Source organism: Carcharodon carcharias, chromosome 21, assembly GCF_017639515.1.
Source record: "Carcharodon carcharias isolate sCarCar2 chromosome 21, sCarCar2.pri, whole genome shotgun sequence".
In the NCBI taxonomy this organism is placed as follows: Eukaryota; Metazoa; Chordata; class Chondrichthyes; order Lamniformes; family Lamnidae; genus Carcharodon; species Carcharodon carcharias.
Genome location: NC_054487.1, coordinates 48205247 through 48218311, shown reverse-complemented (window position 1 = coordinate 48218311; position 13065 = coordinate 48205247). Strand labels below are relative to the sequence as shown.

The 13065-nt window shown below is 40.3% G+C and overlaps 1 protein-coding gene across 3 annotated transcripts in view; it reads left to right on the top strand.

The window, feature by feature from the left end:
- dusp16 (dual specificity phosphatase 16) overlaps window positions 1-13065 on the top strand; it is a 105828-nt gene that overhangs the window by 21792 nt on the left and 70971 nt on the right. Inside the window, exon 2 of one of the 3 annotated variants that reach the window (XM_041215908.1) lies at window positions 3956-3989. The exons of the other annotated variants lie outside the window; for them this stretch is intronic. The gene's annotated coding sequence lies outside the window, so the exon portion shown is untranslated. The remainder of the gene's footprint in view (window positions 1-3955; window positions 3990-13065) is intronic. 3 annotated transcript variants of the gene reach the window in all.

The following is a 13065-nucleotide window of genomic DNA, read 5'->3' as shown; positions in this document are numbered from 1 at the left end:
ACTGATGTTGAATAATTTTTTGACATTTTAATTTTGTCACAGTTGATTTCTGAGTATTCAGTAGAATAGCTGAAAAAATTTCAAGGAAGCAAAGGACAGCTGTATCTGTTTTCAGATAGCTTTTGTTTGTAAGAAAGCGTATTTGTAAAATGTTACCTTTTTACAACCTATATTTGGTTTTTAATTTTTGCTTTGTTCGTCCCAACGCATTATTTTTAACAGTTCAAAAAATCCATCCTGACTTAATTAAAATTTGCTATTTTATAAAAGATAATGGAGTACTTACAGGCATGTTGAACCTAATCATCTTTTCTGTTAAAAATTCTAATGCACAATGACAATGTATAAGCCAAAATTGCCTTTATTGAAAACAAATAGTAACTGAGAGAAACAAAGGGAAAGAAAAGAATAATTTAATATATCTTAACTGGCTTCTGATCATGTGCCGCACTCTCCCCTGTCTTAATTTTTTAGCAACACTGGGAAATCACAACGTGGAGGCCTGGAATTTCCAGCAGGCGGAGGAAAGGCAGACTGGAGTTTCCACCAGACCACAATCTCTTGTGTTGTTCCAGCAAACATATGAGTGATATTAGCAGAGGCTAAGGAGTAGTCTGCCCTGGACATAACTGTTATGAACACAATTTATGTGTTTCTTTTTATTGCCCATGATTAATACGTTTGTATGTAAAAGTTGTGTGTTTAATTACCCTTGAGCGATTGTCCCAATTTAAATAATCTCAGCAGCAAGCTTTTTGTGAGTTTTTTTAAAAGGTTATTTATTATCACACACTTGCCCTGGATGTTTAAAACATGACATCTCACTCACTCAACTCACCCATACAAAGTTTAGATACACAAGAAGTAAAACACTATGATTACAGTTTATAGTTCTCAGCCTCTTTCATGGCAGTCTGTAGTTTCTTAGATAAATTGACGCTTTAGTTGAAGTGAAGGCCTTGTAAAGCAGAGGATCCTCAGCAAGCTGCGAGGCTTCTTTTAGTTGAATTTCCAAGAGGTTTGTTCTCAGGTGAACTTGAAGTTAGAACAGGTTGGGGGAAGTTCTTCTCCCACTTCCAAGGTATTGCTATTTATTACCTTGGCTGCTTAGATAACTTTCAGCTGGTTTGATGGCTTTCTGATGGAACCCTGTCTGCGGAACAGCTTCTTGCTGTTATTTTAACAACAGCAGACAGAAAATGGCTACTTCGCTATGTGGATTGTACAAGTTCAAAGTCCTTTTTCCAAAAAACAATGGGAGTGTTGATTATACATCCTGTGATGTCATTTGCCACGTTGGAATTCACCCAGTCTAGTTTGGATGAGGGACCATCATAATACAATTGAGGGTTGATGGGATCCATTCATATTCATCCAATACACACTGAGTTTCAATGTTTCTTTTATCCATGATGAAACAAACAGACCAGTTGGAATGCTATGGTTCTTTTGTTGATAGTCCATCCTTAAACAAAGGGATGAGTGAATTCCCTGGATGGCTGTGAATGGCCATATTTAATTAGGTATTTTCTTGAGATTCAAGACTGTGTGAAGCTCAAAATGCCAAAGGTCACAAGATTTGCAGCTGCCATTTTAATAGCCTGTTTGTGTTCAAAGTTGTAACGTATTGACTGAAAGTTCATAATATACTGGAACATGATACAACCCAGAATCATTCTGGGTAGAGTAGGCATAATTCCATAGGAATGTGACATAGCCTAAAAATCTCGTGTCATGCCCAGTAAAAGGCATGTCATATTCATAACTTTAAACATGGACTCTGATTGTATGAAAGCTTCTGGAACTGCCTATATTTTTCTAAAAATGGATACTGATGAACTGTTAAAATGGCTGTCAAGGGTGTCAGTTGACCTTTGCAACTTCAACCCAGACTATCAAGTTTCCAGAAAGTCCAGAACGTTCCATTTTGAATCATACTAGGTGGGAATCCCCTTCCCCACTGCCACCCCATCACTTGAATGGACATGCCTAGACAACACTTCTTTGTGGAATTCATGCCTGCCGTTGTTCGAAGTTTACTCCAAAATACAGGGCAGAACCTTCTGTTCGGCGTGCGGAGTCAGGCCCTGCATGCCAACGCGTAAAATAGCATGCGGTGATGTCGAGCGTATGTCCCAACATCACCGTGCATCATTCCGAACTTCAGTTCGGCGGGCATGTGCTGGAGTTGGCTACGGCCTGCTGAACTGTCAAAGGTCTGTTAAGGCCGTTAATGCGCTAATTAAAGTACTTGTCAGGGCTACCAGTCCAACCTTAAGGTTGGCAGGCAGGTGAAGAGCCCAGGTGGCCTCCGCATTTTTCATGGAAACTAATGGACGGGATGAGGTTTCATGAAAGGTTTATTAATTTAATAAAATGTTTTATGAAAATTCGTAAACATGTCCCAGCTCATGTGACAATGTCACAAGGGGACATGTCTGAATAATTTTATTCTTTTATTTTTCACATCTTTATGACTGAACTTAATTTCCCTGAGGCAGCTTTGTGCCTTGGAGATTTCTGCACTCCTTCGCGTGCCCCAACCCTCCCTCTCTCCCCCACTTGCACAGGTAGCACTAAGTATTTCTGGGTGCGTGACAAGCATGTAAAATGGCAGTGTACAGGCAATCGCGGGCGGCGATCAGCTCCGTGCCTGCCTGCTCCTGACTGGCCCGCCCGACAGGGAGAAAATTCTCCCCACAGAGTCCAGGATGCCCAGACTCTTTGTCTCCAGGTTTGCAATGTAACAATTCAATTCATTAAATCTGGAATTGAAAATGGTGACAATGAAACTGCCATTGATTGTTTAAAAACTCACCTGGTTCACTAATGCCCTTTAGGGGAGAAAATCTGCCATCCTTATCTGGACTGGCTTCCATGTGACTCCAGATCCACAGAAATGTGATTCACTCTTAACTTCCCTCTGAAATGGCCTAGTAAGCCTCTCTTCAAGGACAGTTAGGATGGGGAACCAATGCTGACCTTGCCCACAGCCCATGAAAGAATATTAAAAAAGGAAATCTGTCGAGACTAGTCGAGACCATGTGGATGTTAAGTGTGAAATACCACCTTCTATTGTATATCAATGGTTGTTGACCATGCAACTGAAATTGGTTCTCTGATACCGAAAGACCACCATCCAGCTTCTATTGTATATCAGTAGCTGTTGACCATGTGAATGAAACTGGTTCTCTGGGGGTCAGTGTTCAAAATTACATGGACAAGGCAACAACTGCAAGGAAGGCTGTGCCACCTTTGCCTTTTAAAAACAGGGAAGCTTAAAGTCTTCTTAATAAAACCTCCTAGCCTGATTCCAAAGCTCCGAGTTCACCTGTAAAGAAATTGGACCTCCTGATATAAAGCCATGAGTGCCTGACTTCATGAACTGCTGACCATCCTTTTCTTTGAAGTAATCGTGATCTGACCACCAGCCATCTGAACTTACCAGAACCACAGTTCAAGAGGAAAAAACTTCTTTCTTCACTGAACTTGCAAAGCCATGTGAAATGCTAACTATTCTTTTGGTTTAATACTTTAGAAGTGCACTAATCTTCTTTAATTGTATTTTTCTGGAGTGCGTGGTGTGTGACTGATGTAATGTTTAGATCTTTCAGGGTATGTGTGTGAATAAATAATTCTCTTTGTTTAAGTGCACAAAAGTCTGCTGCTGGAGCTTTTAAATTGACCACATACTTACACATCTGCCTTTTCAAAAATAAACCACACTGATTATGGACAGAAGGGAAGGGAATTGGGGGTTTCAGGAAGTCTCTGCTCCACTGTCTGTAACAAATGAATGAGAGAAACCATGAAATGTCAAGAATATTTGAGATAAGAATCAGTACTTGATTCATGCCTTTGTTTAAAAATAATGCTGTCCCTTTACTGAGAGAGAATGGATAGAAATAGCATTTTCCCCCATGTCATCTTCGATGTCTGTCTGTATGTCTTCTAGGAGATGCAGGAAAGTTGTTTTGACTCGGGTACTGGTGAGTTTTCATTATGCCTTTCATGCACATTTTAAATTGTGATGTTTGTATTTGCTTTTGTTTGTGCCCAACTCTTTCAGGCTTTTCTGTAACACTCTGATTCCTTGTGTTTTCATTCTCTGCTATATGTCTTCAGTATAACACTAATTGCGATAGTCTCTGTCAGTTTAGTTGTTGATATTTTTACCTACTTCATTGATGGCGGTGGCTCTGGGTTTAAGCTCCAATCCCAAGATATCAATTGCAAAATGTCATAAGGTATGTCTCAGGAGCATGTTCAGACAAAAGTAAAGGCTGAACCAAAAAAGGAGTTGTTGGGGGAAATAATTAAAAGTTTGGTCAAAGATGTGGGGTTAGTAAGGAAGATTTTAAAGTAAGGGGAGGGAGGCAATCGCAAAGTTTAGGGCTGTGTTGAGGTCTCTGCTGCCAATGTTGGGGCAAAGAGAGTTGGGGGGGGTGGTGGGGGGGGAGGGGGGGTGCTCAGGCCACCAGAATTGGAGAAATTAAGAGTTTTCAGAGGTGTGGGGCTGGCGCAGGTTGTACAGATAGGGACGGCAAAGCCATAGTGTGATTTAAAGGCTTAAACACATAATCCATTTTGGTGCAATACTGAGAGAAAGCTGCATTGTTGGAGTTTCCATCCTTTGAAGATGAAAAGGGAGCTGTGCATCCTGATCAGCATTATGTGGTCCTTCATCTCATATTGCTCTTTGTGGTACCTTGATGTGCACAAATTAGTTTCTAAATTTGCTTATAAAATAACAGTGGGAGTAAAGGTGAGATGTAGGGAGCCCATGGAGAGATTTAAAAATGAGGATGAAGTATTTAACTTTGAGCTACATGAACAGGATTTAAGCACAGGATGGGGCATATGTAGCAGATTTTTGGATAGGTTGGATCTTACGGAAGGTCAAGGATAGGAGGTCATCAAAAAGCATGTTTGGCCTGGTTTACAGTTTTAAAAGTGGAGGCAGACATTGCTGTAGTAATCCAAATCAGCAGTATTGGTGATGGACAGGAGAAGGGATCTGAAATCTTCAGCCCAGGACATTGGGGCGGGGGGGGGGGGAACTAAATCATGGGCAGTGGAGCGAGTTTATGGCTGTGGCTAAAGTATTTTGTCACCAGATTAACAATTAAGGAGCCGTTTGCTTACCAATTTTCTAACAGCTGCGTTTTCTGCCAACGCTGTTATATGCACAGTTGTAAGCTGATGATAGGCCCAGGTTAATGGCCGCCATATTTTTAGGTGGCCAGTGCGCAGCAGGGTGCACGCATGGTCATCACTGACAGCAGGAGGAGAGAGTGCTGTGAATTTCTATCCTGTTCTGACAGTGATGGATTTTGGGTACTCCTTTTAAGGGGATTAGAAGGCAAGGGTTTGCAGACAGGAAACTAATATCTTTCGTTGTGGGATATTTTACTGCAGTCATGTTGATCAGTGTTCCTAAACTCTGTCTCATTATCCCAAGTAATGTAAGTGGATTGTAGGTTGGTGTGAGTGTTATATTGCACTATATTGCCTTGTCTCTCAATAGTGAGATAGAGTTAGACAATGTTTTCTAACCAACCAGTGTATTTAATAATCTTCCTTTGTACAAAATGTGTAGATGTTGTAGAGTCAGTTTCATCCATTTTATTCAATAATTTCTTTTTGTACAGCAGCAATTTGGATTCACATTGTCAAAATTTGATTATTGCCATTCAGAAAGATTTTTTTAAAGTGGGCATCTGAAGCCTGAGAACTGAAATCTTTTGCAGATTTGAACACAACTATAGGTGGAAGAAGGGATAGGACAAATAAGTATATAATGTGTGTTCATGTGTTTCATTGAGAATTGTTTGAAGATGAGCTGAATTTTTAAATTCTTACAGCAGCAAGATGCTAAAATGTAATTGTAACCTTTTGGCATTTAAAGCAATTTGCAAAATAAACTCAATGCTTATGTGGAGATTTACATTCAATATTATAAAAATGTGCAGACAAATGATAACCACGTGGGATGGGTGATTACTTTCTGTTTAATTTTGAAACGTAAGGCTTAACTTAGAGTCTGACCAGTCTCTGCTGAGAGAACTAGCACTAATTCCAAATTAGCCCAATTTTTCTACCTGGTCCATTTCACTGGACGTTTTGGGAATGCCCAACTTTTAATTCTGTGCACTTTGCAATTTATAAAAGGAACTCCTTGAGAAGGGGTGATTTTAAAAGTCGCACATGCACAGAGACACAAAATATATTTGTTGAAAATTGAGAAGGCAAATCTGAAGTCGCTATGAGAGAGGAAGCCTGTACAATTGAAAGATTTAATGACTCAAGTTTACTTAGAGGTTTTGTGATTTCTTTTTCTACAGAGTTTTTTGTTTTTAGGGATTTGTATCACTTTTTAGGAATAGAAACCAGCACAGAGCCTGAAAAAATATACCTTGAGACACTTGCTTAGCTGTTATGGCGATTGTCAGTTGTTCATTGGGAGCTTTTTAAAGAATGGAAATTTTTAAGAATGAGGTGCTAAATGTTTTTGAAGATAGTGGTTTGTGTTTTGTCAATGGAATGTTTTGCCTCACAAGCATTTCCCACGCAACTTCTTGTTCCCCACAGGCCACTTTACCTCTACAGACATGTACGAGACACAAAACACTTAATTATGTGGGTACATAGCACAGTGCATCGGTACATAATACTTGGCAGGGCTGCTAAAAAGTCTGTAAGTAGCACAATGCTAGGATGCATTTCATAATGCAAAATGTTGGCAGTGACATGCAAACTCTAGACCTATATGAATGACAAAGGCAGAACTGGCAAGAGACTGAACAAGCACTCAGTGTAATTTCAATACTAGAAATGAAACTATTTTATATTAAATGTGAACCTGCTGTAGTAATTCAGACTGTGAATAGGAAATAATATGCTTTTAATTTTATACCAACATAAATGCTTTCTGCTGCAGTTATCTTACAACAGTCGATCTGTCTTCACTTTAAATATTTAACCTGCTAATGTGGTTCTTTCTGCTATTTTGCATGAGTGGGATTATATTTATTGTTCTATCTAATAATTTGTGCAAATATTTTCAAATTATGCCCTTGTCCCTTAGTAGCAAAATTTATGATTTATACATATGAAATGTTTCATTAAAGCACACATAATGTGCATTTTATTTCTTATAAAAGATTGTATGGTACAAAAGTGAGAGAAGGGAGAAAATGGCATAGTGTAAGATTTGAGTAGGGGGCAATCCTGAAACAAAAAAATTGGAAAGTCTGTAGTGGAGTCCAGGAGAAAGTCTGGGAAGAGAGCAGCAACTAGGTGACATTGGAAGTGGGATAAGATTGAACCAGAGTAAGCAGGAGTGGCAAAACATTTGATTTTGGTTTCCTGAGGATAGGAGGATGGTTTGTAAAACAATTTAAAGTTGAGACTGGGAGTGAGTGGAAAATTCAGGTTTGGGGTGTGTGTTGAGAGATGAGTTGGAAGTGCAGGCCATATAAAGGTTTCTGTTATTGCTTAGTTGTATTGGATCAGCCCAACAATAGGATTGTACTCTGTGTATATGCATTGTGATGGAGTCTTAGTGTGCAGATATAATGTGTTAGGGAAATACTGTGCTTGTTTAAGTCAGAACATTAAATCACATTTGGCAGGTTGGGTTGTGAAATATTGGGGAAGGTGCACCTGAGTTCAAAGCACAGGTGATTCATCAAAGCCTAGTCGACCCTGCAAAATCCTCCCCACCAACATTTAGGGACTTGTGCCAAAATTGGGAGAACAAGTAACAACCTGACATAGTTGTACTCAGAATCATACTTTTCATGTCAACATCTCAGACTCCTCCAGCACTATCCCTGGGAATGTCCAGTCCCACCACAGGACAGACCAAACAGAGGTGCTAGCACAGTGATATACAGTCAAGAAGGAGTGGCCCTGGGAGTCCTCAATGTTGACCCCAAGCCCCATCAAGTCTCATGGCATCAGGTCAAAAGATGGGCAAGGAAACCTCCTTCTGATTACAACCTACTGCCCTTCCATTTGAACACCCTTTGGAAGATGCATTCATTGTAGTAAGGGCACAGAATACGCAGTGGATGGGTGACTTTAATGGTCCCTCAACAGGTGTGGCGAAATAACAATACTGCTGACCAAGTTGGCCAAGTCCTGAAGGATGTAGCTGCCAGGCAGAATCTGCAGTAGGTGGTGAGAGAACCAATATGAGGGAAAACCTCATCCTCACTGATATACCTATCCATGGCAGTGTAGGTAGAAGCGACCATCGTACAATCCTTTGAAAACAAAGTCCTGTCTTCACACTGAGAACACCATCCAAATTGCTGTGTGGCAATACCTGCCTAATGGGATAGATTCAGAACAGATCTAGCAGATCAAAACAAGGAATTCTTGAAGTGCTGTGTGCCACCAGCAGACCAACCCTGGTTCAATAAGGAGTATAGAAGAACATCCAAGGGTAACAGTAGGCTTACCTAAAAATAACCAGCTACAAGCCAATTCATGCTAACCAGTGAAAGTAGCATCTTATAAACGGAAGTAAGTGATCCCACAACCATTGGATCAGATAAAAATTTTGTAGTCCTGCTATATCCAATTGTGATTGGTGGTAGACAATTAAACTAATGGGAGGAGAAGCGGGTTCTGTGAGCATCCCCATTCTAAATGATAGTAGAGCCCAGCATGAGTGCAAAAGACAAGGCTGAAGTTTATGCAGATACCTTCAGGCAGAATTGCATAGTGAATATTTCACCTTGGCATCTTCCTGAGACCCTCAGCATCACAAATGCAAGTATTCAGTCAATTTAATTCACTCCCAAGAAATAGCTGAAGGGATTGGATACAACAAAGTCATGAACCTTGATAACATTCTGACTGTAATGATGAAACTTGTGTTCCAGATTAGCCTCTCCACAGTCAAGCTGTTCTTGTATGGCTACAACATTGACATCTACACTACAGTGTGAAAAATCATGACAAATCCAAACTGACGAATTACCACTTCAACGACCTGCTCTTCAGCATCAGGAAGGTGATGGAAGGTGTTGTCAATGGTGCTATTAAGTATTACTTGGCTCACGAACAACATGCTCACCAATGCTCAAGACAACTCTGCTTCAGATTTTGTTACAGCCTTTGTGCAAGTATGGACTAAAGGGCTGAATTCCAGTGATGAGGCAAGAGTGGCTGCTCTCGACATCGAGGAAACCTTTGACCAAGTGTGGAATCAATGAGTTTTAGGAAAATGGGAATCAGGGTTAAAATCTCCACCGGCTGGAGTCACACTTAGTACAAAGGAAAATGGCTGTGATTATTGCAGGCCAATCACCTCAACCCCAAGACATTGCTGCAGGAGTTCCTCAGAACATTGTTCTAGGCCCAACCATCTTCAGCTGCTTCATCAATGACCATTCTTATATGATGGTCATCAATGATTACAGAGTGTTCTGTTCCATTCACAACTCCCCAGATAGTAAAGCAATCTGTGCCCGCATGTAGCCAGATGTGGAAAACATTTGAACTTAGGTGATAAATGGCAAATAACAGTCACACCACTTAAGTGCCAGACAATGACCATCTCCAACAAGAGGATGTCTAACCACTTCTTCTTTACATTCAGTGGCATTGTCATTACTGAATCCCTTGCCATCAACATTCTGGGGGTCACCATTGGCTAGAAATGGAACTGGACCAGCCACATAAATATTGTGACTAAAAAGCAGGTCAGAGACTAGGAATCCTCTGGTGAGTAACTCCTCTTACTCCCCAGAGTCTTTCCATCATCTACAAGGCACGAATCAGGAGTGTGATGGAATACTCACCACTTGCCTAGATGAGTTTAGCTCCAACAGCACGCAGGAAGCTCAATATCACCCAGGACAAAACAGCCCACTTGATTGGCACCCCATCTGTCAGCTTAATCATTCACATCCGCCATCATCAGTGAAGTGTGGCTGCAGGGTGTGTCATATACAAGAAGCATGAGGCAACTTTTACAAAGATTCTTTGGCAATACCTCCCAAAGCCACCTACTGCCTAGAAGGACAAGGGAATCAGGTGCATGGGAACCGCACTATTGTATCTCTAAGTCACATGTGGACTGCAGCGGTTCAAGAAGGCAGCTCACCACCACCTTCTCAAGGGCAACTGTGGATGGGCAATAAATGGTGGCCCAGCAAGCGACATCCACATCCCATCAATGAATAAAAAAACAACAGCATCCTGATTTGGAAATATACCTGTTTACTCTTTGTTGCTGGTCAAAATCCTGGGCCTCCTTAAATTAGTAGCACGGTGGGAGTACTGAGTGCTTCCACCACACAGACTGCAGTGGTTTAAGAAGGCAGCTCACCATCCCTTCTCACCATTGGGAATAGGTACTGCTGGTCTTGCCAGTGATACCTATATTGCATGAATGAATTTTTTTTAAAAAGCCAAGTGGAATGCATAAAGTAGTGAAGATTGAGGGGTAGTGGGAACTATTGGACGAAAGGATGGGTAAATTTGTGATTTTCTTCAATTTCTTTTTGTTATAAATTTTATATTTCGTGGCATATTAGTAGAGTGGTCTGAAGTTATCATGGTACCTATATGTTTGAGAGGTTTTTTCTCAACAATGCAATGAGAGTGTTTTGGGGGAATATGATTGAGGAGAAGTTTTTCTTTTGAGCAACATGATTTATGAAATATCAAAATAGAAATGCAGCAGTTAGAAAGCAGAAAAATTGTAAACTGATGAGGAAGAAGAAAATTGATGCTATGGTCACTGTGGACAAAGAAAAAATTGTCATTCTGTAGCTGGATATAGGGATAGATTTCACTGCATTCACCTGAAATTGGCCAAATCAGCATAACGGGATGAGGAATTTCAAGTGCAAGTTAGACCTAGCACAAAAATTGAGCTTCTGCAATTTTTTGATGTTTAAAAGGTTTAGGCTTAAAAGAAAATGTGCCAGCAGCCCTCTTCACCCATCAAACTGCCCATACCCCAGATTGAATCAGTGAGTTTGGCAAGTTTCTGCCAGTTATGTTTGCAGATTTCAATGAGGCTCCTTTTTTAAAGTCACTAGGATATTAGTCTTCTGAGATGTTGCCTGATGGTGCTGGTTGGTGGAAAATTTCACATTTGTGATTAAATGAGTTTGTTCTTAAACTTGGGCCATAACGTCATGTTGGAAAATCAGCATAATTTCAAGCACAAGTTGCGCCCGAATTGCTGATTGTGCCCAAAGCAGAAACTCTACCCTGTAATCTCTTATTAACATATATGTTTGCTCGTGAAGCTTTCTATGTCATGTTGATATTAACCTTTTCTAAGTGTTCCCCCTAAAACAGCAATAACTTCAGTTATATAGCACTTAGCATAGTAAAAAGTCCCAAGCAGTTTCAAATGAGCATTGCCAACCAAAAGTTGACACTGTGCCAAATAAGGAGACATTGGGATGGGTGATCGAAAGCTTGGTCAAAGCAATGGGTTTTAAAGAGGGTCTTAAGGTACAGAAAGAAGCAATAGAGGATTCGGGCGGGCATTCCAGAGCTTAGGGCTGAGATAGCTGCTGGGATGCAGGAAGTGGAGCAAGCACAACAAGACAATTAGAGGAATGCAGAGTTCTCTGAAGTTTGTAAGGCTGGAGGAAGTTAGGAATGGGCAATGGCAAGGCCATGTAGGGATTTCAATTTGAAAATAAGAATTTAAAAATGGAGGCATTGGGGATCTGGAGCCAAAATAGATAATCAAGTACAGATGATTGATCTGCAGCGCTGGACTTTGGGGTCAGATTCAGTGAATATCAGACATGTTAACTTGGCATATTATGCAAGGCAAAAGATCTTTTTACTGTTTTGTTTGGCTTTCTGCAATGTATTGTCTTTCTGAATGATGGCACTCTTAGATTCTGTTGCCTGGCAGAGGTTTCCACAGCTCCATGTTAAAATTGAATCTTAATTTCAAGTTTTTGACTGCAATGGCTTTCAGTTATAGTTATTCAACCTATCATCTAAGGGCTGAATCTGAAGCTGCTGCCATGTAAATCCAGTTTGACGATTGTAAATTGGGCAGTTTCTAATCAAATTCAAGCTCAAGCAGAGCAATTTTGAGAAGATGTAACAAAGCAGAGCAGAAGCAATGTTGGATCGGAGATGGACAGAGAGTAGGATTCTCTTACAGTTTATTGCTGCTTTGATTGTTAGCACCCAAACCTAAACAGTAACTAGTCTCCAGCAGTGACAAGTTGAATTTTGCTGATCTAGATGGAATCTTGCTGGGGAGATGCAGTCTGCAGGGGGTGGTGGAGGGTTGGTTCCCGCTGTACCTGATCTCAGACAACCTTTAATTTCTGGGGGAATTGGATATGTGCTACTCTAATTACATTTTCACCATACTTAATTGAAAGAGAAAAACTGTCCTGTGGGAGGGAGTGTTGAGTAAAACAAAATTATACAGTATATTTTAGCACAATGCCATTCCTGTCTAATTTGATGAAAGCCAAGTATGTGGAGTAAGAAGTGTTCCATGTGTATATATAACTTCAAAATTAACAAGACAAATATAAAGTGACAGAAAATACTAGAGAAAAATAAACAGCTTCTCTTCAATTTTATTGAAGCTCAGGCAGTTTTGTGCTGTCGGTCACAGTTCAACAGAAATAGCTTTAAGTCTGTCAAAATTAATTTTGCATAGTGCAAGCAAGGCAGAAAAAGTGGGTTTTAGGAGTAATTTTTACCTACCCCATTTTATATTTCCCAATTTTTATCATTAACTGCAGTGGAGAGTAAGATCGGGTGAGATGTAAAACAGGTGGCTAATCCAGACCCACTCTTTCCCACCCAAGGAATTGGATTAAAATTGTGCCCTTTGATTCCATCAATTTGAGTTGGGTTACAGCTCAGAAACCAGAAGTGAAAGAACAGTGTGTTAGTGCTTGGCACTGAGTCCCCATTTATTGTTTGTTATTAGCTGTCTTCGTGCCCTGATTTGGCATTTTATGAGGAAAGAAAATCATGGTAACTTGAATACATAAGAAAATAGTTAAAGTTTGAATTTTGTGTTTGTGGGATCCTTTACTACTTGTG